This window comes from Xyrauchen texanus, chromosome 44, assembly GCF_025860055.1.
Source record: "Xyrauchen texanus isolate HMW12.3.18 chromosome 44, RBS_HiC_50CHRs, whole genome shotgun sequence".
Lineage (NCBI taxonomy): Eukaryota > Metazoa > Chordata > Actinopteri > Cypriniformes > Catostomidae > Xyrauchen > Xyrauchen texanus.
Genome location: NC_068319.1, coordinates 12,301,128 through 12,324,342, shown reverse-complemented (window position 1 = coordinate 12,324,342; position 23,215 = coordinate 12,301,128). Strand labels below are relative to the sequence as shown.

The following is a 23,215-nucleotide window of genomic DNA, read 5'->3' as shown; positions in this document are numbered from 1 at the left end:
GGTTCAATGTGGTCAGAACACCCATTAGAAAGCCAAAAATATGTTGTTGAGGCCCTTTTCTTGGTGTTTGTAACCACCTCTTAAATTTGAAATGACATGAGGTTTTCCCAAAACTGTCTGCACGTACTGTACAAACCTAATAAAGCAGCTTGTGTGTGTGTGTGTGTGTGTGTGTGTGTGTGTGTGTGTGTGTGTGTGTGTGTGTGTGTGCATGTGTGCGTGCTTGCGTGCGTGTGTGTGTGCGCGCGATGTGAAATCTCTCATGTGTTTGAGGAAGGAGAAGCACCCCGCAGCCTAAAATCGTGCTGCTTATCCTGATGTTACAAATATCACCCACCAGCAGTGCTAAACAGAACTGAGCTCTGAAGAATTCCGATACACTAATGAACAATCTCACAGATACTAACAAGTAGATATATAAAGTAGATATATAATATATAAATAATAGTGGTTGCAACTTTTTCAACACTGAATTGTAGATTGATTGTAATGATTACTTTTAACCTATTAGAATTATTAGAATTTAGGCACATTGTTTTAAGTAATGTATGTATTTTTGACTGTAGCAACCAGTGACGTATAAAACAAAATATGTAAATATGTTCTCCATTTATTTCCCAAATTTGGAATGCCCAATTCCCAATGCACGCTAAGTCCTCATGGTAGTGTAGAGAATCAATCTGGGTGGCAGAGGACGAATCTCAGTTGCCTCCGCATCTAAGACCATCAGTCTGCGCATTTTATCACGTGGCTTGTTGAACGCATTACTGTGGAGACATAAAACGCGTGGAGGCTCACGCTATTCTCTGCGGTATCCACGCACAACTCACCACGTGCCTCACCGAGAGCGAGAACCACATTATAATGACCACATGGAGGTTAACCCAACGTAACTCTACACACCCTAGCAACCGGGCCAATTGGTTGCTTAGGAAGCCTGACTGGATTCACTCAGCACGCCCTGGATTAGAACTTGCAACTCCAGGTGTGGTAGTCAGCGCCTTTACTTGCTGAGCTACCCAGGCCCCCCAAAATATGTATATTCATTATTAATGACATTAATAATCCCACTACAAAGAATTTTTGTAAAAATCAGAGTAAACGTCACAGCCATGGCCCATTGGTTGGCACATGTGGCCCACCACATTGAGCCTTGGTGCTCAGCAGGGAGATGTAGGATCGAATCTGGTCTGCACCATGGACATTCCATTCCCCATCTCTCTCCCTAAATTATATTCTCACTTTTCTACTGTTCTGTCAATAAAATGTGGTCCCTTTTTATTTATCGATATTTATATTTCTAAAATAAATAACTTAATGATTAAAGAATATATAGCCCCTAAAATATCCCTAATAAACTTTGTGGAATCAGTGGTTTCAGTTGAAAATGTAGAAGCATCATTTTTAAAGATGACAAAATTTTGCATGCTGGTGTTCTCAACGGGAGCGTTCTCCCCAGGGGGTGTTCAGAGGATGCCAGGGTTTACTGAGAGCAAATTAGTAGAGAGGGGGTCATTAGGTTACAAATGGGGGCGTTTATCAGTCATAATAATCATTTACATTTACATTTACATTTATGCATTTGGCAGACGCTTTTATCCAAAGTGACTTACAGTGCCCTTACTACAGGGACAATCTCCCCGGAGCAACCTGGAGTTAAGTTGCTCAAGGACACAATGGTGGTGGCTGTGGGGATCAAACCAACAACCTTCTGCTTACCAGTTCAGTGCTTTAGCCCACTACGCCACCACTCCCCAATAATCAAATCTATTGTCAAGTTCCTCTTTGCATTAAAACGTTTATCTCAACTTGGAGTATATCAGTTGGTATGCATTTGTACTGCGGTTCATCTAATTTTGAAGTCTAGCGACACATCTGTAGTATCTGGTTTAGCAGCGTGAAATACACAGGTGGAGGCACAACGTCGGCTATTGCACCATTATGGCTCTGTAGATGGAAATGGCTCAATGGACAGAGCAGCACGAGCGCAAAGCTCTTAGGGTAAAGGAATTAAGTAAGGGGGCGTTCATCAAAAAAAAGGTTGAGAACCACTGCTGTAAAGCAAAGATTACGGCAGAAGCCAGGTGCTTTATGATGTCCCAGAGGCCAGTCTGTCCTAATATATTTTATTAGAAAGCTAAAAACCTGCTCTTTACAAAGAGCAGGCCAATAAAACTAGAAGAGATACACCACTTTGTAAATAAAACTCAGAACTACTTATCTGAATTGATATTCATTGAACAGTGAATTAGACCCTATTCAGAAGTCACTAAGGGTCTATATAAGGAAAGCCATTCCAATGCATTAATAAAAGAAAAAGTAAAAACTCAAGTCCATGCTGTTAAGTGATTCTGTCATGTACTGACGCCATTACAGGCATTTTGCACACACACACAGCTACTGATCAATGCCTTTCAGTGGCTCTAAGCTTGAAAGAGGATGATGGAAACGTGGGGGGTTCTGTTCAAAACACAACAAAAGATGCACAAATAGATCAGCGGGAGAGGAAACTCCGATATAGCACAGTGTCAAAGGTCCAAATGAAATCAGGTGGTTGGAATCAATGGTGGTCTGTGTTTGAATGCTCTAGAGGACAGAGCTGGAAGTGTGAATGGGAGAAAAACATGTCTTTATGAATGATGTCATTGAAACAGGACCAAGCGAGATGCCACTGTCGGAGAAGATGGCTTTTACAGTAATAGATGAGAATTCAATGCCCTATTTCAGCTCTAATAAAAAGTCTGCTCTCCAAAAGACAGGAGAGAGTGCAATGTACACAATGCACTGCTAGATTACATCTATCTCTCATGACACCAACCTATGAAATGTGTAAAACGTGAGAACCACATATTCGGTCTAATACAGAAAATATAAAACATCATTCTCTCACACAACCTTAGTCAAGCACTCTCTTGCCTCTGGCATATTATTTTAATTTGACTAGTTATTATACTCATGCATATATTTATATATTTAGAGGGGAGAAAAAGATATGAATTGGTCTTTGGTGGGGGTTTTTTCCACTTTGATCTCAAAATGAATTCAAATAAAATATTGAAAAATCTTCTCTGGAAAATAATAAATTCAGTATTTTGCGGAAGGGTTCGTATTTCCCTCAGTGAGGCGGAGTGAGTACATTTATTTGGATTATCAACATTACACTTGAGAAAAGAACAAAGGCACTCACAGGTTTACATTGTTCAAGGTTTTTAAATTCAGAATTAATAATAAGCTACTGCTTATTTGACTCTGCTTTTAAACCTGGTGAAGTAACTATTTCTGTGCTTATAAACCAGTTTGTCATTTGCACGAGATAATAATAATAATAATAATAATAATAATAATAATAATAATAACAAATATATTCTTGTTTTTGTTTTTCAGATTTTTTATTTTTTATTAATATTATTATTCAAAAAACTTTTTCTCTTTTTTACTTTTTATTAGGGGTCTAGGTGGACTTTATGGTGGTCATATTAGTACAGTATATATAATAGATAAAAACAGAACTAAAAGTCTTAAAGTGATAGGTCAAGCCAAAATATATATATTTAAAAAAAAAAAAACATTTAAACCTAGTCTGTTAAAGGTAATGTATGTGGCAGATAAAGATAGTAAGGTAAGGCTAGTCAAGGACAGATTTTCATCAAGTCATTTGTTGTTTGGCTGAAAAAAGTGCTGACATGCAACATAATGGAACAACTTCATCACATCTGTTTGTATCCGATCATCTCTTCTTTTCCGAGACTGCTGATTTCCCATAAATCCAATCAATGTCAGCCTCCACACTTCCAACAAATCTTATATGTCCCTCTCTCCAAGGCCAGGGCAACAAGAAAACTACATGGCCATGTAACATGTGACATGAGCACTAGCTATAGATGATCGTGAAGTGCCTCCAGTACGTCACACAAAGCGTAAATCAAGCAAATCTACCTCTAGGTCCCAGGAGGGAACTTTGACCGCCATACCTAGCGGTAGAGCATTTGCAGTGGTATGAGAAATGCATAGCGAGGTTGTTTGGAAGCACAGGCGTCCAATGGCAATAACTGCGTTCCTCAGAGAGCCATCAGGATATGCACAGGCTTAGTGGTGGAAGCCCATACCAACATTGCACTGCCTCTATGCATCTAAGTAGCATAGAAGAACAGATCACAATGCAAGTTCAGATAGCTTCACCTTGACAGGAGAACATGACCCCAGTAGACTATAGGCTGAAGAATGTCTTTTGCTGTTTCTTTCTATATTTTAAAAGATACAGTGATAATGATGAGATGTAAGAACTGTTTCTCATTAACTGTCAATGTGCAGTTAGTTGTGCAAGATCTGAAAATCCAAATGAAATCAGTACAAAACCAGGTATTTAAATTGGTCACACTATGGACATATTAGGTTGGCATCAGAAATAACACATTAGAAATGGAGGGTAATTTTCTAAATAGCTTTATGGAAGCCAAAAAGTGCCACAATTGACTCCCAATCTTCTTTTTCTGCCTCATTTGCATTGACTGAGTCATTTTATTAGTGATTAGACCAAAAGAGCTCAGGGTGCCGCAGTATTGAACCTCACATTGTAATTTGGAAAAGGGGAATATGCAAATAAAGTCAGAGTATTTTGTGTTTGCAGTTTTGCCCCTGGGCAGCTTGTCCCGCTACACAAATCATCAATTAAGATCCCAGCAGGGATCTCAACATTTAAATTAGCCCCATCCAACAACTTTTATCTTCCAGACAAAACATTACAGCCTTGTGATAGCTTGCACCACAGAAATAAAACAGGCTATTAAATGAGATTTTACTTTGGGCAGAAAATGGGCACGCAATGCTACTTTTATGTTTTTTTATGTATTCTTGTTAAGGTGCAGCAGCCACTTTGTGTGGTTTTGTCTCTTTATCTTTAATATTTACATTTGTAATACATTTTAATGTCTGAAACTATAAAAAAATCCACTGTTTAATTCACACTGCAAAATTTTAGCTTGATGACTATATTGGAAAGGCAAATTGTTGTATGTTGTATTACGAGACACTACTGTATATAAGAGATAATTCTGCATATAATATATCTCACATGTAACTATTTAGAACATACTTATTATTTATTTAGAAATATTAATTTAGGGCTTCTATTTTTTTCTTAATAGACAATTGTACATAAACCTTATTATGAAACACACTCTTTGAACCTCTCTGCCTACTTGCAATTGAACGCATTGCATATCAACTTCATAATATTTTTAACACGTTGGACAATATCAGATTTCCAGAGACGTCATGACTTAGAGAATTAAAAAGGCATTTGTATGGCTTATTATGCAAACCAAAAATATCTTACAATAATGTAATAGCTAGCTTAAGTTGATAAAATCCGAATTTGCTGACTGCAATCCTTTAATTTAGTCTTTTATTTGACCTCCTAAGAAAAAATCATCACTTGTTTCTTACTTTACAAAGAGTTTCGAACGTGTTTCCTTTCTTCCAAGCTATAGTCATGCAAGTTCAAATTCACAGATCATGCATGTGCTATGAAGTGTGTTTAATTCATTATAAAGTTGCAAACCTTTTACAGATGAACAAGTGTAAAACTGATGAGGAACTTTACTGTTGACAGTGCAAAGTTATTTTTTATCTCTCTGCAAGTCAGAATGGAAGAATCAGCTTAATGTTTCACAAATCCAGGGACAAACCTGAGAATTCAGAAGAGAGTAATAAATACTATAAATTTAAAATAATAAATCTGAACATATATCCATCAGATGAAAACAGAAAAGTTGAGCCAAACTTGCCAACAGCAAATACATCATCTTGTCCCATTAGCCTAAATGTTCTCCTATTTTTTTTAGTAGTAAATTATTGAGTGTCTGAAATATTAACGATATCTGAATGTTATACAGCATATTTCTCATGCCATTATTTTAAGTCAATAGAATTGTGAATTTTTTTGAATATTTTGTATAATGGTGAAGAACAGAATATTATAATTAAAATTAAATAGAAATATGAATATTAGGCTAAATACATATAATAATAATACTTTACAGATGCGATTTTGTGTCTCCCAGTTACGAGCAGCGCTTTCACTTTCTGAAACTCTGCTTGTAGGCTATTTGATTTCACGTCAAAAAAGAAAAAACAACAACAAAAAAACTAACAGACTAACTAGAAAACTTTGCTTTTGCATAGTAAGTGAATATATCCACAGATCAAACAGGCAATGTCATAGAGAAATCTAAATTACAGATGTATATTTACAAGGCGATATCATTTTGCAATACAACCGAACAATCATAAACAAAAAGACAAAAATAACCCAAATCATTATCGTATAATAGTTATTAAAACAACAAGACATAGGAAGCATTAGGCTACAAATTAACAATAACAAAATATAAAACAATAAATCTAAAATGGAATGTCAACGCGTATATTTTGCGCGTTATGAATATGACGATTCAATCACGTATCGCTACAGCAGAGATCCCCAAATCCCTTTAATAACCCTACAAAATGTCAACACAAAAAATACCACCACATTTTACAAGTCCAAACGCTTCATCCACCACAAATATAAATCATCCACAAGACTCTTATGGTCTTCTCAAATTGTAGGCATCTTCTCCGTTTCCCTCTTTCCTCTCTTCCTTCCTCCTTCTATCAGACTCGTCCTCTTCCTCCTCCCTTCTTCTCACTCACTCGCTCATGTCCTGCTCTCTCTCTCTCTCTCTCTCTCTCTCTCACACACACACACACACACACTACACACACACACACACACACACACCCTCTCTCTCTCTCTCTCTCTCTCTCTCTCTCTCTCTCTGTCTATCATTCTCAGCCCTCGGCCCTGTCTCTGTGAATAATGTCCTGCCTTTTGTAATGAGACCGAGAGAAAAAAAAAAAAAAACATGCTGGAGTGGTCGCCCGCGCGCTGACATTGAAAATGAATGACAGCTTACCTGAATGCCAATCTTCATCAGACTGACACCAGGCTGACAACACAGCCTATACTCCCCTACACAAGCCGTGACGTCTGCCATATCAGATACCTCCCCCTTTCTCTCACTCTCGCTCTCTCTCTCTGTCTCTCTCTCTCTCTCTCTCTCTCTCTCTCTCTGTATGAACCCCTCCGCGGTTCCACCTCAACTGCCATTTATACACGTACCGTTCCGAACACCCCTCGCATCTCTGGATTATTAACGGCGGAGCTCGCTGGCCCCCTATCGGCATAAAATGAAACCTACATTCGGCAATGAAGGCTGCAGGTCGCCTTGGCTGCTTGCCTTAGACGGAAGGGTGCCAGGCTACCAGCAAGAAACGGGAAAATGTGCCACTTCAAATACCAATTATATGTTTAGTTAGAATTATAAAGACACTTGGCAGACCACTAGGCTACCGGTAAAGACACTGCTGAGAAAGGCAAATCAGTTTTGTATGTGCGATTTGTCAAAAACTTTAAAATAGCCTATATAGATGGGTATATAAATTCAAGTATCATTTATACGTTCTACGTAAAACACTGAAAATGTTCACGAACTGCTTTCAGTATGAACATGTCGGAGCCGTTAAAAATAATAATAATAATAATAAAATCAACGCGATTATTCGCCTCAACAAAGCGGAAAGTTCAAACTACAACTCCCAGAATACCGTTCGCTGAATGTTGAAACAGGATTGAGATAGTCCTGATATTTTTACTTTGATTTACTTATTGATTTACTTACTGCAGATACAGCGGAGGTCCAGACAGCAGGATGCTTGCTCATTACAAAGCTCAGGCAATGATACTATCAGGCTGCTGTTGACTGTAGTAAGAGATATTTTACATACTTAATCTCCATATCTAAATGCTATAGCCTACATGAAATGTTTTAGTGTTGACTGATCGACTGATCCTGTTGATAGATTGAATGTATTGTTATTGTGTAGGAAATAACTATGTCTTAGCAGCCACACAATAAACTGTACCGTACAAAAAGAACTACATGCATTCAAATATCGTTTTATTTGGACATACATTGGCTGCTGACATAAACATTGTACACAAAAGTTCAATGCTCTCTGTAAAGCAAATATAAAACAGTATGTATTAAAAACACTGTATAAATACATTTAATTGATACTGAATTAATGTCTGCACTGTTTTCCAAATCACATTTACCCCTTAAGGGACATTAGTCCTTAAGAAGGGAACATAGGCTACTCAAAAGAAAGTGAATTGCCGGCAGGAAGAATGCAGGAAAGAAGAAAATCAATTTAAATTAATTTAAAATGTGATAAAACATCTCAATACTGTACACGTCTCACTCATATCTAATAATTATGGTCTTCCACTGTAGAATGTATCTATTTACCATCACAGAATGAAAACAGCTGAAAACATGGTCACAGACTGTTCAGGAAAAACACTTCCATTTTATACTCAGTAATAATGCCATTTCAAACCATGTGTAGCATTCACAAAAAATATCCTAAATAGAAATGAACAAACTCTCAAAATGTCTAATGAACTTCCAGCACGTCAACACACCTGTTAGCAAAATAATGCTATCGTTTATGTAATTAATTGTTCTCAGTTTCTGGACGTCTATCGTAGCTGGACCGATAGTATAAGTAATACCTCCTGTTGACTTCTTGCCAATAAAGTGAATAGAGCACACAAACAAATTATTCCAAGCTTTTTCAAACAGATGTTCCTAATTCAATCCTTCTGTATGCAGCCGATGGAAGAAGCAGCATCTGGGACAGGAGTGCTTTGCTTTGCGAGTGGTTTCTGAATATTTAAAGACTTTTTACAACATTTAAAAAGCAAGAATCTAACCACAAGACATGCAAGCACGCAGTGACCAGTTACACACAAAACGCCAACCAATTGCTCTTCCACTAGCCTACCGGAAATTCCACCCAACTAGCAAAATACAGTGGACTCGTTGAGAATATTGTAGATAGGGTTTAGGGATGTACAAGCTGGTTACAGGAGTAGGTTGGTTTATGAGGTAACTGCATAAACCATTTAAGATTAGCCATCACAGGCTGGGAACCCCAGAAATGGTTTCGTTTGTTGCACGGTTTGCTGATGAGTTACATGCTAAATATTGTTTAGAGCTCTAATCTTTGTCCTACCTGCTAATATCCTAACTAAACCGAGTCAAAAGACAGCTTAGTTACAGTAAATCTCTTGTAACAGTAGTTAGAAGAAAGGGGCTTATCGGTTTTAGGCTTGAAACATTATTATTTCTGTTGATACAGCATTTGCAAATGGTATGTTCTGTATAACGCTTTGTTACGTTGTCTTACCAGGTTAGGGATCACCCCTATATTTCTTCTGGCACTCTGACACCATCACACTGGTCCTAGTATACTTCCTGCGCACCCCTGAAGTTCCCACCCCCAGAACAAAAGTTCAGGTGAGTGCATTGTGACAGTTGTCAAATAACATGAGCATGTTTGTTCGTTTGTTTTAATCAATATCATGATTTTCATGTTTAAATTAAAGGCGCAGTATGTAAAATTTTGCATGTAATATTTGCCTTTTTTTGCCAATGTGAGAACATCTTGCACCGCAACTTAAAAAATTAGCCCTTCCCGGACTTCATAGGTTGCCTATTAAAGCAGGTAACGTTATCTTAGAGATGGAATCCAGCAAACGTCTGGCTCCCAGCATAACACTGGCACAAACTCAGAGTAAGCCAAACAAAACATTTATCTATTGAATCCCATCTGGCTTCACAGGAACATGATTGTGGTTGAGTAAAAACTAGAGTGAACATCGGCGGGGCATTTGATTCATGGAGGGACCTTCGTTTGTTTTTGGGGATCAAAACCGACCCTGGTAAGACCCCGACAGGTAAGCTTAAATAACTGCAAAACATGTGAAATATAGTGCCATAAGGACTGATCAGTGTATTTTTAGCTAAATTGATCTTGCTTGCTAACGCTGATCGAATTGCAAGATACCTTGCTTCGTAACTTTCAAATAATTTCAACGATCTTCTCTTTGTACTAAAAGTCAGGTTAATGTCAGTGTTAATCTGTAATTATTCAGCCAGGTAAACTACAGTAACACATGAAATGAATGACAAGAGACAATGACTATGCTAGACAATGTTCAAAATAATGCAAAAAGCTCCATTCATTAGTGTAACGTAACTTGGTTATACAGAAAATATATACATTCTATTATTATAAAACAATAAAATGACAGTTGTGATGGAATCACATCAATACTGAATTGTGTCAACATATTTATTAGGAACAGTCTATTTTATAAACAGCTACTGGCTACTGTGTAATTTTAATTATGCTACTTCATCTGTTAGCATGATGCCAGTGAATCACGTTGTCTCTTTGTACATTACGTCATTGTTTTGGTCGATGCTCGCGTCCCTTTGGATTGTGTGCGCGAGCACGAGTAACAGGTAAGCTGGCTGCAGTTCACTTAACGGCCACATGTGTCATAAATAACAAGGGTTTCAGAATATTTTATACTGCATTTATGTGAATGTATAAGCAAAGCCCTTAATAGTCCTGCGTTATGACAAATTAATTTCTAAAAGTGCAAATATTCCATGTTTTCTCTTAATTAATATGATGTCATAAAAACTGCATAAAAAAATGATACAAAAATGGAAAATACACTACTGTAACTGCTTTAAATGTCATATGAACTACACATTTGTAGATATGAGGTGATAGATATAGAGAGAGATAGATAGATAGATAGATAGATAGATAGATAGATAGATAGATAGATAGATAGATAGATAGATAGATAGATAGATAGATAGATAATACATTGTTAATAAGTTAATATATTTAATGTACTATTTAATCACAAAGAGATTTGATAATTGTTTTGTAAGCTTATTGCATTTTGGCATGTGTGGTTGAATAGTGTGGTAGTTAAAGTAGAAACCTGTGTGTTTCAGTTATATTTGACATGAAGTCATGTGCTGGTTTATCTCTCCTCAACAGAAGACAAGCACAAACACAGAAGCTTTTTTCCCAGAATCTCTCTTTGCCAAAACTAGTGCTCTGAGCTGCCAAATTGTCCTCTTGTCTGAACGAACAAAAAACAACAAAGCATTTAACTTTCAGTCATGTAGCAGAATAGAAAACATGAGTGTAGCAAATGTTATCTGTGCATTGAATCTGAAATTATTTGGTTTCTTCCTTTTCTTGTCTTAAAGGGATAGTTCTTTCAAAAATGTAAATTCTTTCATCATATAATCACTCTTATGCCATCTGAGATGTGTATCATAGTTTTATATTCTGCTGAACACAAATTAAGATTTTTGGAAGAATATCTCTGCTCCATAGGTCCATACAATACAAGTAAATGGTGATCTGACCTTTCCAGTCCCAAAAAGGAGATAAAGTCAGCATAAAAGTAATCCCATCAGACTCCATTGGTTTAATCAATGTCTTCTGAAGTGATCCAGTTGTTTTTGGGTTTGAACAGACAAAAATGTAACTTGTTTTTTACTGTGCATCTTGCCATGGCAGTCTTTAGACACGATCATGATTTCAAGCTTGATCACACTTCCTGTTTCTTGACACATGTGCAGAGTGCTAGATGACACTATAGGAAGTGTAATCGAGCTTGAAATCATGATGTCAAGATGTACAGTGAAAAAGCATTTATATTTTTGTCAGTTCTCACCCAAAATCAACTCGATTGCTTCAGAAGACATTGATTAAATTGTTTAAATGGATTATGTTTATGCTGACCTATCTGCTTTTTGGAGCTTCAAAGCCCGATCACCATTCACTTGTATTGTATGGACCTAGATATCTGAAATATTCTTCTAAAAATCTTCTATTGTGTTCATTGTGCTGGATTGTGCTGTCCTTTTCACCATATCGCTGCCCCTTTGGCATATCGTGGCACCGTTTTTTGGCCCCTTCTGCATAATGCGGAGGCTCATTTCAGCTTTTCGCGTCCCATTTGGCCCGTTTCGCGACCGGCCCGGTTCTCCCGATGGCCAGTCCACCCCTCATCGGCCCCAAAGTGCGTCGACCCACAGGGAATATGCCCAGTATGACAGATTACCAATTGAGCCCTGGACTTGCCATACTATCCAAGTACTGTACACATGGATCCCTGGTCTGCACATAGCTCCAAATCCCTTTTCATCCATTGCTGATTTGCTTGCAGCAAGTATGACCAGAAAACATTTTTTTCCCTTTCTTTCTTGATAGGTGACACTGTGTTGTATGAGAAATGGGTAACTCCTCGCTGTTTTACAAAGGAATAATATCACAGTGCCAATTAGGCCAGCCCCAAACAGGAGCTCAGTGCGGCACATTCGATGCCACATTAATAAAACATGGCCACTGCTCTGTGCTTCGCTAGCCAGCTAATTGGCAAATTAGAAAGTGAGATGCGTTAAACGAGAGAACACTGCATTCACTGGAGACTGAGCCCCCTCCAACATACACACACACAAAGACATCTCTCTGTCTGTAGTTTAATGTAGGTTGTGGCCTCTCCCATGATTTTGGCCTTTTACACTAGTTCCTGTCTGTAGGGTCAAGGCGTGTAGTTACTATTCTGTGCATTCATCCTGTAGAGCTTTTATTATAACATGGAGGGGAAAAAACAGACAGAGCTTAATAAGAAATAATGGGGGAAAATAAATTAAGATTAAGAGTATGTTGAGAGTATGTTAAAATGAAGGTTAATACACAGATCAGCCACAACATTAAAACCATCTTCCTAATATTGTGTAGTTCCCCCTCGTGCTGCCTAAACTGCGCCAGCCCGCATCTCAGAATATCGTTCTGAGATGATATTCTTCTCAGCAAAATTGTACAGAGCGGTTATCTGAGTTACTGTAGACTTTGTCAGTTCGAACCAGTCTGGCCATTCTCCATTGACCTGTCTCATCAACAAGCTATTTCTGTCTGCAGAACTGCTGCTCACTGGATGTTTTTTTGTTTTTGGCACCATTGTGAGTAAATTCTATAGACTGTTGTTCGTGAAAATTCCAGGAGATCAGCAGTTACAGAAATTCTCAAACCAGCCCATCTGTCATCAACAATCATCTATGTGATTATCTAATCAGCCAATGGCAGCAGTGCATAAAATCATGCAGATATGTGTCAGGAGCTTCAGTTAATGTTCACATCAACCATCAGAATGGGGAACATTTTGATCTCAGTGATTTGGACCATGGTATGATTACAACAGCAACCTTCTTGGGTGTGGAAGAAAGCAAAACTTCACCAAGGGATATGTTGACTTGAATATGCAAGAAGGAATTTGGAAAGGCCTGTGGAGTCCTGGAAGAAGGTTTTATGGACTTATGACACTTGAAAACTGAAAATGAGATTTAGACCCATGGATCAGCAGTATGTCTGGAGTAAGAAAGGCAAGGTGATGACAAGAATGACATCATGCCCAAGGTCAAGAATGGAGGTGGGTTTGTCCTGTTATGGGGTGTTTTGCAGCTGTAGGAAATGGCTATCCTGACTACGTGACTGACGCCACAGATTCTTTCAGGTAAAATGTGATGCCTTCATTGTGTAAATTATAGCTCAGTGATCCCTGGAATTTCCAGCAAGACGATAACACCATGGATGCATCCAAGTTGTCCAAAATCTGGTTCAGGGATGGTCGTGGAATGTCCCTGAATGGCCCTTTCAGTCCATCATTAAACTCCCATTGAAAATCTTTGTTGGGATTTCAAGGAAACAGTGGCAGCACAGAAACCAAAGAATGTCAATGAGCTGGAAGCTTTTGCTCATGAGAAATAGAGAGGTGTCCGAAGCCTGAGAACACTTACCTGAAATATTTATTTTATGTAATTAAGGGTAAAGGATGCTCTACAAATTAATATTTTTGACGTGACATTTGTGGAGAGAAGTCGTTGTTTTTTTTATTTTCAAACTTGGGTAAACTGAACTCACTGTTCTCAAAAACACTCAAATATGTATTAAAAACTTTTAGTTGATGTGTTTTAATTCACATCACCAGAACGTATTGTTGATCAAGGGTGTTGAATAATTATGATTGCAACTGTGTGTATATATATAATATAGATTCTATCCCCTACCCCTAAACCTAACCCTCACTAAAAACTTTCTGCATTTTTATATTTAAAAAAAAACATTGTTTATTTTGTTTTTTAAGCAATTTATTTATGGGGACACTAGGCATGTCCTCATAAACCACATTTAAAGCATAATACCCTTGTAATTACCTAAAAATTGTCCTCGTACACTCCCCAAACCTGCCCACAGACACACACACACACACACACACACACACACACACACACACACACTCACACAAATATTGCCTTTATGACTCTGTGACAATGTACAATAGACAATAGTGTTTTGCAGTGTTAAATGCTCTGATGAGGTCTTCCAGTTTGCAGTCAGATTTTCATGAAAGAGCCTTGCTGACCTCTAGTGGTGAAAACCATAACATGCTGAAGCTACATAATGTTAATTAAAACTATTGACATCAACATCAGATCCCTCAAACCCTTAATTACTTTTCAATAACAGTAATATGTTAAATAATTTACACCATAAACCTGTGATGTTTTCCAAATAGTGGATATGTTCTTCATTGACCGAAATGTGCTCGTGTCCTTGGCTTGTGTGGTGTATTTGGCAGCCCTGTTCATGTTGTTACCCTTACATTTTTTGGAGCCTGTGTATGCCAAGCCCCTGAGAACATACTAGACCTCCATCCTTAATGTGCCAGACTCCTACAGATACCCCAAAGCGGAGCAGCCAACCTGGCAGCACCATCGATAAACGGACGCTGCTTGAGATGAGAGAGACCAGCAGCACGTTCCAGGGCTTTTGTCTTCCTGTCCAAATCAGAGATGTCCACATCTATCGGAGAGTCTGAGAGCGCAGCACAGAGGGGACTGAGTGAAGCCATGCATTGGCAGTATTTTCAAAAAGGTGTGGTTTGTCCAGATTTACATATGGGTTAGATATGTACAGCAATTGGAGAATTATGTTACATGTTATGCTGATGTGGTACTATTGATTACTGCTCTTATTTATTCATACTTATTTTATATTACCTCTTTCAGGTTTTTTTTTTTTTAGGTTTTTTTATCTTTCTGGAATTGTTTTTCTTTGTTTAGCAATTTTGTAATAGATTATTATAATGTTTTGTAATGTTATGTCAAACTTCCAATTTTTCAAATATTTGTATTTATACTTACTGGTACTGTTACTATTGGAAAAATGCTATACAAAGATCTGTACACATTTGCTGTGAAAAAAGGACATACACCACAACATTTCTAACATGTGTGTGGTGCTGCAGTAAAACTCACACAAATCTTGCATTTAGTAGTATGTATGTCCCATTTTTTAAAAAGAATTTTGCAGTCGTTTATATATAGAGAGAGAAACAGAGAGAGAGAGATTTTTTCTTTTTTAATTTTTGTGGCCTATGCACCTATAAATAATAATAAAAAAAAAACTAAATACAGTTAGCGGTGAGGTACTATTACGATAGCTTATACCTATGATTAATGTTTTTTCCAAGCTTTGCCATGTAACTTGACCTGCACTGTTTGTGCTTTGGATATGACTTGCTTGTAGTTATGAAATCATGCTGCTTGATGAGGCGAGGTTTTTAACTTACAATTTTCGCCTGGTTAACAAACAATGGGCTGGAAAATCCCATATACTATGGGATATATAGGGACCAGTATATTATAGATGCTAGTTATTTTGGGCTCTTTTGACTAGGGCCAGTAAGTAACAACCCAGAACTCTGTAGCATCTGCAGAGTGATGTGTTTTGTACTGGAAATTAGCACCAATGTCTTTTCTTGGCATCAGTATCCATGCATATTTTGGCACATTTGCTGTGAAAAACCACATGTTAATACTCCAGTATATTAACTGGTCATTTGCAAGCTCGAATTTCATTTATTCACAACTCAGACCAGACAAATTTCATTTTCTTGGTCCCATATTGACATGCTAATTTTGGCCTTATGGAAGCATTCTTCAAGACACTGTCTCACTCTTTGCACAATATCACAAAGACGCAGGGAGCAAAGTTGGGCAGTCCCACAAAACTTCAAGCTGTGCAAGTTGATTATTTTGTTCTTAACAAGGCGAATACTCTGTGTGGGCCCTTTGTTGCCTCAGATGTTTACTTGCAGTTTCATAAATCTCTCTAGGAGGCAAACTTCACAAGGGGAGATGGACATCGTTATAGCTTATTATTTATCACATGCTAGTTCTTTTTTCACATATAAGCTGTGATCCTCACAGCATCCTCGTGAAGTCAACAGATAACCAGCTCCTTTTGAAACATGATGTAAAACATTTTAGCCACAGACTCACACACTAAAAAGCCACAAGCAAACAATCAGGGAACATTCAGGGTTCAGTACAAGATAAGCTCAATCAACAGCATTTGTGGTATAACGTTAATTACAACAAAAATGCATTTTTACTCGTCCCTCCTTTTCTTTTCCTTTTTTTTATTTGATCCCCTTTTCTCCCAATTTGAAATGCCCAATTCCCACTACTTAGTAGGTCCTCTATAGTGGCGCGGTTACTCACCTCAATCCAGGTGGTGGAGGATAAGTCTCAGTTGCCTCCGCATCTGATACCGTCACTCCACGCAGCTTATCATGTGGTTCGTTGTGCATGACACCACAGAGACTCCCAGCATGTGGAGGCTCATGCTACTCTCTGCGATCCACACACACAACTTGCCATGCGCCCCTTTGAGAGCGAGAACCACATTATAGCGACCACGAGGAGGTTACCCCATGTGACTCTACCCTCCCTAGCAACCGGGCCAATTTGGTAGCTTAGGAGACATGGCTGGAGCCACTCACCACACCTTGGATTTGAACTTGCGACTCCAGGGGTGGTACTCGGCTTCAATACTCGCTGAGCAACCCACACTATAAAAAATTGCTGTAAATTGATGGCCAAATTCCTGCAGCAATCTACTGTGATTCTTAAATACAAAAGTTTGCTGTTAAAAGTTTTTACATTCTGGAAGATCAAGAGCAGGCCTACAGTGAAGTGATTAGTTTAATGGTAAATAGCTGTTTTAAGCATGCAAGGCTTTAGGTGAAGATGAACATTCAAAATCAAGATATCGTCTTGATGAAAGCTAGTGACATGAGAAGTCAAATTAAAAAAAAGTACAAATTAACATTTGAAGCATTGTACATATTAAATGTCAAATGTTGCCAGGATTGAACATTATATTTTTTTATGAAAAAAAACAACAACCTGTACACAGTGAAATAACAGTATAGCACTGCATTGTGGGTTATAATGGTGAAATACCCATAAGCCTTTGCGTAAGTATGTATGCATTAGCAATGCATTGAGGCTACACAAATTGAAAAAGAAAATAATAATTATTAAATAAAAAAACCATGTACAAAATTATTATTCAGATTTAATAGAAGTCTTGGTTTTATTTAATGTTATTGTTTTGTTATCAATAGTGGTGTATTGTTGAAGTCACCATTATGGTGATTCATGTTCACTTGAGCTGGCAGCTTGGACCTGCCTTGTTATTATGTCATGATCTTTCAGCCACTCAATTTGTGTTTAAGTACATGGAGTGGTGGTTGCGTAGTGGGCTAAAGCACATAACTGGTAATCAGGAGGTTGTTGGTTCGATCCCCACAGCCACCACCATTGTGTCCTTAAGCAAGGTACTTAACTCCAGGTTGCTCCGGGGGGATTGTCTCTGTAATAAGTGCACTGTAAGTCGCTTTGGATAAAAGCGTCTGCCAAATGCATAAATGTAAGTAAAACACAAGTTGTTGCACTGTGCTACTTGGAAGACAAAAGCTAAGGTTAAACTGAATATCTGATCCTACCTTGCAAATGGCACTATATGTGGCAATAGTGATGTATTACACAAAAAAGCAAAAACAATAAAGAATATTTCATCAAAATTATATCAGCAAATATAGTGTTTGATGTTTTTGATGAGCTTACAGCAGAACACATGTTGTTAACAAGACACACACAGAAATCAACTCTCGGCATACAAAATGCAACAATGGTGACAATTAACAAACATACTTTATGTAAAAAAGTAAAAACTGAACATTAAATATGAGTAACTTGGACTGCAACATAAACAACATCAAAATAAACCAGTAAATAGTAAAAAATCCAAGTAATTCCTCTATGCCGCTGTGCATGCTGGGAATTTATCTGTAAATTTCAACAACAGTAGATAGTATGTAATTTGACAACTATATGCTGCTAAATTACAGTTGTATAATGTAGCTGTAAAAACAGTATCTAGCTGTTAATTTCAACAACAGCAAGACACCATTAATTTTACAGTAACTTGCTGGCAACCCTGCTGCCAGTTCTTTACTGTTTTTAACTAAATCTTTAACAGTGCAATCCGTCAACATTAAAATACTCACTATTTCAAAGTAGAGACACAAGACATAAACAATAAGCATGTTAACAAGATTTTATTGTGATTAAATCTCTAACTAAATTATGATACATGAGCTTTACCAGAATAATTAATGTAAGTGATTTTATAAAATTATAAGCTTCAAATTTCTGCCTTTAATCCTTCCAAAAATTGGCCCCATTTGCTTCCATTGCAGGTGCCGCACTGTAACCTCAATATATGCTTGTTTTTTAAAGAAAAGGATTTTCTTATTTTTGTCGCCATCAACATTATGTTACAAATGCTGTTGATTGAGCATTTCTTGAATTGAACCTGGAATATTGCTTTAAATCCAACATAACAGTAATAGTCCAGAGTAGATGTAGCATGTTTATCCATTCAAAAGCAAAATGGTGATATTACTCTAATATATTTCTCTTGATGGCATTGTTCTCCCAAAAAATATTGTTTTGTCATACTCTACTCACCATCATATTGTTCCAAACTCAATGGAATTTCTTTCTGCTGTAAATTGAAATGTATTTTAGTCTCAGTCACCTTTCACTTTCTTTTGGAACAAAATTAGTGTTGGTAAATGATGATGGATGAACTAAACCTTTAATAAATGTTTAAATGTTTGCCAAAGCAGTATGTAACCAATTGTGTGTCTGGTCATGCAACCTAGTCCAGATCAATGAAGAAAAACTTGGGATTCTTGATATCCTGGAATTTATCCCATACACTCATGAATCCGGAGGTTATGCTGGGAGATTGTGGGAATGTGTGATGGAAGTGAAGCGAGGCTGTGTCTCAGTTGCGCTAGCTCTCACCACTTAGGTCTTCGCAGAATCTTTATTTTAAAGGGGGGAGTCCAGTGGGACGTGCAGTGAAATTCCAACCAGCATGATGAAAGAGAATCTAATGAATCAAATCCAATCCTATTAGTTCCGGCCCACATTGCAACACTGAGGCCTTTCTGCTTGCTGATCAGCGAAGATCTACCAGAGCTTGAGAAACAGCATACCGGACAGGTGGATGGATGGATATCTGGAGTGGTACATGAAATGGATTGTGCGTAATTAAACAAAAGGATCACAGAACCATTGAACAGTATCTAATGTGTGTCAACAAATTACATTAAAGACATCTATAATTTCAAATGCTTGATTATTTTACATATGTTTGAAAGATTTGAAGATCACTCTAGAAGGTGGAACGTAGAAGTTTCTAAAATATAAACAGAAGTCACGTAAATAATGTCTTAATTATCATAGGTGATATGCTTTTCATATTAAGTGCAGATAATAGAAATTATATAGAGGAAGTTGCTGCAGGTGGCTGAGAATTGTCATTATAACAGATTTCGCCCATGCACTGATCTGTAATCACGCTCAAAACTTTCCGCAATACACTTGACTTATTTTTGTTTCCTTTCTCTTTCTTCCTTTTCCCCTCTGTCTTTCTCTCCATCACTTTTCCTTTTCCCTTCTTGTTGTCTGTGCTGGTAGTGACTCTTTCTCCAGGGAGTGGGAAAAATGATAGAACAAAGCGTTGGAGGGAGCAGGGCTCATTGGGAGTCTGAGCTGGAGGCTTTGTAGGGCAGCCAGCTGGACATACAAAGAGAGCAAGAACGAGAGAGAGAGAGAGAGAGAGAGAGAAAAAGAAAAAGGGGGATGCAAAGCGAGAGAGGTGTAAGCACTGCTCAGGATATGGGTGTGGGTGCTGCCGAGGTTCGAGGGGGAGGGATGGAGAGAGAGAGAAGAGGGTGGGAGAGTAGGGGAGGGAAAGAGAGGGGGGAAGAGCACTAGATCCTGCTTTGTGATCCACTCAAGCAGAACTTTTGCCCTCACACCCCTGGCCTTCTATTCTCCTGCTCTGTGCTCTGCAATCCACCCTTCACCCCCTGACTCTATCCCTGAGAATGTTTAATCTTGCATCTAATCTAATGTTAGATAAATGTTAATCACTTGATTCTCTTCAAAATCAGTGGTCCTTTCAAAAATGTTCTGTGGCTGTACCATGGTGCAGTGATGGTATCCGATGGTACTTTCATATATACACCATGGTATTGAATGATTACCATATTCATATACCATGGTATTTACAAGGTGCTGCAAGGAATACATATGCTGTGGAATTACCTTGGTAAACGTCCAAAAGCAATGAAACATGGTAATACCATTGAACTTGCATATATACTAATTGATTACCATATTCACATACCATGGTATTTTCATGGTGCACCAAGTTTCTGCAAAGAATATTATATACCGTGGTATTACCAAGGTACACAACCAAAAAAAAACAAAAAAAACATGGCTTTAAAATGGTATCTTGTGCACAAAACGTATTAATACCATGGTATTTTTAGAGCTTACAGTATCATGGTATTGGATGATTACAATGTTCATACTGTATACCATGGTATTTACATGGTACACCAAGGTTCTGCAAAGAATACCCAATGACATGAAATTGCCATGTTACGGGTCCAAAAAAATATGCTTTAAAATTTCATCTTGTGTAATAAAACATGGTAATAATATGTTACTTTCATAAATTCCATGGTATTGAATGATTACCATATCATATACCATGGTATTTACATGGTACACCAAGGTTCTGCAAAGAATACCCAATGACATGGAATTATCATGGTGCATGTCCAAAAAAATGGCTTTAAACTGTATCTTGTGCATTAAAACACGTTAATACCATGTTACTTTCTCAATAATGTAGGAATCCTGACAGTACTTGTGCAGGTGTTGGCTTAAAAAGTTCCTGTAGACTGCGATGGTTGTCAGAAGATACTGTATACAGGTACAAATGTGTGGTCAGGGAGGCTGAATGATGAAAATGAGAATGCCAGTCTTACAGCAAATATATTGGGAATGTGTTTTATGGATGTACAAGAACGGGTTCAAGGGGAACCACTCTTTTAAATTAGTTAAATTTGATACAATACGATTAAAAGGAATCCTTCCTTTTTATTATGCTTTATTTAGAGCTGTGGCTGTCTACTCTTCAACTAAAAGATGCTAGGGCACCCAAAAAGGTTTAGCTTTAGCGCTTTGTACTGTGTCTCTCCCTCATTCTCTCTCATTATCATTCTTTCTTTACTACGGCTCCTTGTACGCTTTTCATTTTCTATCTACCGACTTTCTTATCTCTCTCTCTCCTGCTCGGTTTTTTGGAAGATTTAATCAGTCTTCATCCTCCTGCGGTAAAGATTAAGGCACAGTTTAAGGGTCAGCGTGAGCTGGAATAGCCCTTTGCAGGTCCACCCAGACATCCCATGGAAGGGTGAAGCATGGCTTTTTGGGATGATCACCCCAGCATTGCCCACTACCTAGCAGGGGGTACAGTGAGAAGAGAGTGTTGGACAAAGAAGTGACTAGTGCTTAAAATTCAAGGTCATGGCTTTGTGTTTGCAATATGGGTGGCCAGCAGTATTGAAAATATTAATGTTGGACACTTGTTTTAAGGACTTGCTTGTTTCACATAAAATGCATTCCTTAGTTCTCAGAAACAATCCCTCTCATCACTATTTTTGAACAGAATGGGATGGGTTGGAATGTTCACATTCGTGAAATACAAATGTGAAATACAGCTATTGCCACAAGCAATACAATAATAAAGAGTGAAATTTGGGTACTATTTTACAACTTGTAATATGTATATCGCCCACTTCTCGGCCTGCGGCTTACAGTTTTAAATGAGTTGGGAGGTTTGTTAAATAAAACCATGATCAGGTCAAGTCTGTTACTCAGCATGTTTCCTCGGTTCCTCTGTGCTGAAGCAGCAGGACTGGTGAGTGGAACACAAGGCCAGACTGCATGAGACAAATTGCTTTCTCTGTCCCATTTGATTCAACCAGGGTGATGAGTGGGACACATACTGTGCACACAAGCAAGTACAGATTTCTCCCTTGCTTTTTTGCTTCATGAACGGTGAAAATACTTTGAACACTGAAGGATGTGAACCAATAAAGAAGAAAGGAAAAGGCCCGTGTCTCTCCTTTGCCACTAATGAAATTCTACAACATCCCTGTTGTCCGATAATTGAAATGTTTAAGTGTGAAAATTGAAATGATTTTCACTTCGAGCAAAACATCTTCACTTCGACAAATGAGAACGTTCCAGTCGCATTAACGATTTGGTCCGCTCACCTCTCCTCTTGCTATTAAAATAGAAAATTGTGTCGAGAAAGTGTGAATCCCCCCACAGACAAAAGCATTCTCTTTCATGGCCCACAAGCAGCCAAAGCCATTGGAAAGGGTCAATTTTGTTTGAAAACACTCCCTCTCTCATGCTTTTGAGAGAGCTTGATGCAGAAATGAAGACTGTCTACTTCTTCTTTTGTGGCTGGGACCAATAGCAGTCAGGCAATGCGCTTTTTTGCCGTTTGATGTTTAAAGACTGTGAGAGTTTGTCATTCTAAAGGATTTGATCAGTCGACTAGCAGACACTTGATTAATGAAACTGATCCCTTCGGTATGGGAGATCCCCTTTCCTTCCCCTCCCCTTCGGTCCCAGCCTTGTTTTCTGCTTTTTGGACGTGCAGAACGAATGACACAGATGTTGTTGGAGGAGACAGTCCCCGTCCCTCTCTCCTCCTCTCCCTCGCTCCCAGCATGGGGCCTGAAACTTGTTTTTCAATCATTGTTTCCGCCAACTTCTTTCCCAAAAGAGAACAGAGAGGCAAAAAAGAGGAGGAGGAGGAGAGTGAGAGTGAGTAGAGGGACCACTAAAAAAAGAGGGAGGGAAAGTAAATACAAAGCATTTGTGGAATATAAAGAAATAACATTCTTTATAACAATCTCCAAATAATTTAG

General features: G+C 38.0%; 1 protein-coding gene across 2 annotated transcripts in view; it reads right to left on the bottom strand.

Moving 5' to 3' along the window:
* Window positions 1-7,067, bottom strand: part of LOC127636512 (homeobox protein PKNOX2-like) — a 101,148-nt gene extending 94,081 nt beyond the window's left edge. Inside the window, exon 1 of one of the 2 annotated variants that reach the window (XM_052117047.1) lies at window positions 6,957-7,067. The gene's annotated coding sequence lies outside the window, so the exon portion shown is untranslated. Of the gene's footprint in view, window positions 1-5,560; window positions 6,105-6,956 lie in introns of those variants that run through there. The other variant, XM_052117044.1, reaches the window with a different exon arrangement.
* Window positions 7,068-23,215: the final 16,148 nt, after the last annotated feature.